Raw genomic sequence first — 5,806 nt, 5'->3', positions numbered from 1 at the left:
TATACTAATAATAGTAGGTTATGCATCAATAGCAGCAACAGCTTTTCCAGGTTCTGCAGTCATCTGAACAAAATTAAAATCCAATAATATGTTGTATACAAGAAACACACCTAGTGCAAAAAGAACCCCGTAGACTGAAAGTGAAAAGAGGGAAAACAATTCTCCATGTGACAGGAGCCCAGAAAAAAACAGGGGTAGCAATCTTATTTGCACACAAAGTAAATTTCAAACCAAAACTGAATCTAGTATTATTGATGTAGGACAGTACTGTATCATACCTCTATGAATGTAAAATATCTAGTACCTACTTTATGATACATAGTAGGGACCATGCTTTGTCAGAGCTACATTTAATGATATTACTCTAGAATGTTCTCTTTCCAGATGATGATTAAGAGGCTAATAGAAAAAATGGTGCCAGGTACCACAGCAGCAACAGAACTTGGCTGTTGTCCAAACTGTAAAAACTAATTCTAAAATTTGTATGGAAAGAGAAGAGACTCAGAATATCTAAAATAATCCCGGGCAAAAAAATAAAATGGAAAACATTACAATCTAATGCATCAAGTTAAACTATAAAGTCACTCTAGTAAAAATAGCATGGCAGTGCAAAACAAGCAATCCTATTGACAGATAGAAAAGGCTTGAGGATAAAGAAAAAGCTCTGCTTTCAGCTAGCTTTTTCTGACAAAGGACTCAATAATACATACTGGAGAAAAGAAAGCCACTTTGACAAATGATTCTCAGAAAACTGGGTATCCCATGAAGAAGAATGAATCTTAATCCATGTATCTAACCCTGTACCAAAATAATATAAAAATGGAGCAAAAACCAATATGTATGAAAAACCATATACGAAGCAGAAACCTATATATGAAAACAGAAACACTAAAGAAAAACTTGTAAAACTCTTGAAAATGGCATAGCAAAGGAATTCCTGAAAAGAACCCGAAATGCAAAAGTAATTACTCTAAAGATCAACAAATTGGATTATACTGTTTTACATTTTATTTTTTATTAGTATATATTAGTATTATATAATGTTTACATTTCTCTTGTGGAGTTGGTATCATACATAACATGCCTTCCTTTTTTACATTCCCTTCCCTGCCCTGCCCTCCCTCCCGCAATTCATCTCTTGATCACTTTCTCATTTGAGAAAAAATCCATTTACTTCCTATCATTTGTCTTTTATTTTGCTGTTTATCTATAATTTGTGTTTCTCATATAAGAGAAAAACATGCAATGTTTAAACTTGTGGCCCTGATGTATTTCACTTAACATTATTGTCTTAAGGTGCATTAATTTTCCTAGTTTACTCGTTTCTTTTTCTTTCTTTCTTATTTTGGTATCAGGGATCAAACTTGGGACCTTGTGCTTGCAAGGCAGGCAGTGGAACCACTGAGCTAAATCCCTGGCCCCTCAAGTTTATTTTTCTTTATGGCACAGTAGTACTCTATTGTGTGTACACACCACCTTTTATTTATTCACTCATCAATTGATGGACATATAGGCTGCTGCCAAGATTTAAGTATTATAAATTGTGCTGCTGTAAACACAGACATGAATGTGTCACTGTAATATTGTTTTTGTTTAAAAAATAGTCATGCACAACAAATGTAACAATCAGCAGAGTGAAGAGGCAACACACAGAATGAGAAAAAATTACTGGCTACTTTTCAGACAGGATTATTATCTAGAATATGTAAACAAAAATCTGAAAAAATTATACCACCAAAATTAAAAACACATTAAAATGGGCAATTGAAATAAATAGACATTGCTTAAAGAAGAATTACAAATAGCCCATAAATAAATATAGAGCATTTTTATCCTTCAGAGAAATGCAAATTAAAATAGCTCAGAGTCCACACTCCTTTAGTAAAAATGGCTTTTATCAAGGACCAAAAAAATAAGCATTACCAGTGAGTTTGTCAGGGACAAAAATCTAACATATTATTGGTGGGAATGTAAATTATACAACTTCTTTGAAAATTATTCCAGAATTTTCTTAAAATATTAAAACTAGATATTCCATTTGATCCAGGTATACCTCTCAATAAGTCTCTTCCCAAATAAAGTAAGTCATCTTCCTTCAGCAATACATATAACAGCACCATTAATATATTAGCTAAATATTGGTCATAGTCTATAGGCCCATTAGTTGATGAATAGATAAAGAAATTGAGTTATATATACACAATGGATTACTACTCTGCCACTAAGAAGGACAAATTTGCACTATTTGTATGAAAATGAATAGAACTTGAAACTGTAATACTAAGTGAAATAAGAAGGTCATGAAAGGTTAAATATTGCATGGTACCTTTAATATGAGAAATCTAAAATATAAACAATTTAAAGCACAAAATAAAGAGCCATCTGGAGACAATTTTGGTAGAGGTGGGAATGGGATCTATGGAAGGCAAAAGAGTATATGGCAGACGTTATAAGGAGAATAACAATGAACAAAATGTCATATATATATATGTGTCAAATACACAAGTTAAATTTAATCACTATGCATCACACATGTTCTAATAAAAATAAAAATTTAAAAACCCTCTTGAAAATAGATATAGAAGGACCTTGTCTCAAACTGATTAAAACCATTTATGACAAACTTTCTGCCAACATATAAAATCGGAAACAAAAAAGTATTTCTATTCTCACCACTCCTTTTATTTATTTATTTACTTATTTTTTGCCCTAGTTTTTTTTTTTTGTACCGACGATTGAACTCGGGTCCTTGCGCTTGCAAGGCAGGCCACCGAACCACTGAGCTAAATCCCTGGCTTCCACTCCTTTTGTTTAAAAGGAATCTTAAATTAGTAGCAGTCTATGTGCTGACCAATGATGAATGGATAAAGAAAATGTGGTATATATTCATAACAGAGTACTATTTTGCCATAAAGAAGGATAAATTTGAAAATATATTTGATGAATGCATTGAAAAGTAGTACCCATTATTTTACCCAAACAAATCAGGCAAGAGATAAAAATAGTGCTGGTGATTTAGCTCAGTGGCACCTCACCTGACTCACAAATGCAAGGTCCTGCATTTGATCCCCGGTAACACACACACACACACACACACACACACACACACACACACAAATAAAGAAATAAAAATAAAAGTGATACAAGTGGGGAAGGAAGAAGTAAAATTATCATAATGTGTAGGTGGTATTGTCTTTTACACATTATACCCCCGAATTCCTCTAGAAGACACACATAATAAATAAATTCAATCAATTGGAAGCATACCAAATAAATACAAAGAGATCAAGAGCTTTCATTTGCGTTAACAATAAACCCAGTGAGAATGAAATCAAGAAAGTAATTGAATTCACAATGGCTTAAAAAATCAGATACAGTAGTTAGGAATTAAACCAATCAGATAAATAAAGACCTCAAAAATGACACTGCATTACTCTGGAGAAGTATATTGAAGAGAATATTAGACAATGGAAAGATATCTACTCTTCTTGAGTGAGCAGAACATTTCATCAAAATGGCTGTATTAACAAAAGATCGTATAGAGTTAATGCGAGGGCAATAAAAACTCCATCAGCATTTTTCAAAGAACTAGAAAAATATTCTAAAATGTTTTCAAACCATAAAAATCCTAGAATGACAAGTTAACATTGAACAAAATAAAAAAGTAGGATGCAACAGAGTCCTGGAAAATGTTATATTATAAATCTACAGTTTTAAACACATTATGTAACTGGCACGTAAATGAATAAATATATTGTATAATGGAATAGAATATAGGATGAAGAAACAATCCCATACATCTTCAGTAATCTGATTTTTGACAAAGGAGTCAATAATATACACTGGAGTATACATGGCTTCTTTATCCAATGGTGTGGAGAAACTGGTTATACACTTGCAGAAGAATGAATGACATACAAATATCTCATGTTGTACTGACATGAAATTAAAGTGGATTAAATATATGCTTATTAAAATATAAACACCAAATCCCCTGGAAGAGAAATCAGTTAAAACTCTTGAATACATAAGCTCACTCAAGGTCTTCTGAATGAAACTCAGGGGACTAATGCATAATACCAAGAATCAACAAAGGGGATCATATCAAATTAGAAAGCTTCTGCAGTGCTAAATAAACCACCATTAAATTGATAAGACAACCTTGTAGAAGGGGAAAGTTTGCCAGATACTACTCAGAGCATTAACATCTACAATATATGAGGTATTCAAAATTTTTGATCACCCAATATAAAAAATCCAATCCAAAAATGAGCAGCTTAAATGAAGACGCCTCTCAGAATAAGGACAAATGACTAATAAATTTATAAATAAATATTCAGCATCTTTGGTTATTACAGAAATGCAAACCAAAACAACACTGAGATTCTACCTTATTCTAGAAACTATGGCTATAATCAATAACTCAAAAAAAATATTGGTAAATTGGGAGAAAAGGAATCTTTCTTCACTGTGGATTAACTAGTATAGCCATTAAAAATTAGTATGGGTATTCCTCAAAAATTAAAAAAAAATAGAAATTCAATTTCACCCAGGTATGCCTCTTCTATACATCTTCCCCAAAGAGTTAAAAGTCACCATATGTCCAGGCCTGGTGGTGGCTGAAGTAGTGAAGTCCCCAGGATAAAGAAAGCACATGGAGTTGACATCATCAGCAACACCAAGAGCAGTACGTTTGTATTCCTTGGCCCTTTTATTAGCGTTATTAAGCATTACAGCATCATGTCCTGGAATGGCATTGTTACACATGCGTGATTGCCTAGGCTAAGTAATTCCTACATAACTGGGTCTCACCATGCCCTTGCATTAAATAGTGGGTTCATGTCCTCATTGGTGCTTAAACACCCCAGGCTTTGAAACATTCTGCATGGACTCCATATACTCCACCCTTTCAAAGGTCAGGGGATTGTTGTTTTCTTGTGAACAGCCCACAAGGCTGACCCTTATTTACAAAGAGCACAAGCACAACACAGAGAAAAATACAGGGAATACCACCAACACTATTGTTGACACACCACAGCTTATGACCATCCGGTGCCAGTTGGATTCCAAGGTTTCCCACCACTCTGCACAAGCAAAGTAACAAAACATCCATCTGCTGTACAATATTCATTAGTACATTGTCTGGTAAACAACATAACCTTAGCTATCTTCACGATTCCCTAATATGTAGCATGCAATCACTCCTGAGAGCAGCCTTTTTTTTTCTTTTATTGAGTTTATTGGTACTTTTTAGGTATACATTACAATTACATTCATTATTGGGATCTTGTTCCTTTACACGACAGGTCTTGGTTCTCAGTTTTTCCCCTTGTCAGTGCTCTCCCTTCACCCCCCCTCCCCTTCCCATTTACAAATACTTGATTTCCATTTTTTCATAGTTTTTCTTTTCCCTTATTACCTTTCCCCTATCCTTCCCATTTTCCCTACAACTTTAGCCATTTTCTTCCTATTTCACATTGTCAATTATCTCATTAGGATCTTATGTACTATTATAGCTTTTCACACCAGAGAAACTATTTGGTATTTACACATGTGTGACTAGAGGTTCATTTGATCCAGCCATCCCTCTGCTGGGTATCTTTCCAAAAGAATTAAAGGAGTCATATCACAGTGATATATGCACACCCATGTTTATAGCAGCACAGTTTGTAATAGCTAAATCTTGGAAACAGCCCATTTGCCCATCAGTTGGAGACTGGATAAAGAAGATGTGGTTTTTCTATAAAATGGAATACTACTCAGCCATAAAGAATGAGAAATTAGATTCATTCATAGGAAAATGGAT

The sequence above is a fragment of the Fukomys damarensis genome, unplaced genomic scaffold (genome assembly GCF_012274545.1).
Source record: "Fukomys damarensis isolate Sample0158 unplaced genomic scaffold, DMR_v1.0_HiC HiC_scaffold_39, whole genome shotgun sequence".
NCBI classification, from domain to species: Eukaryota; Metazoa; Chordata; class Mammalia; order Rodentia; family Bathyergidae; genus Fukomys; species Fukomys damarensis.
The sequence above is the reverse complement of the archived record's forward strand: the minus strand, read 5'-3'. Positions refer to the sequence as shown.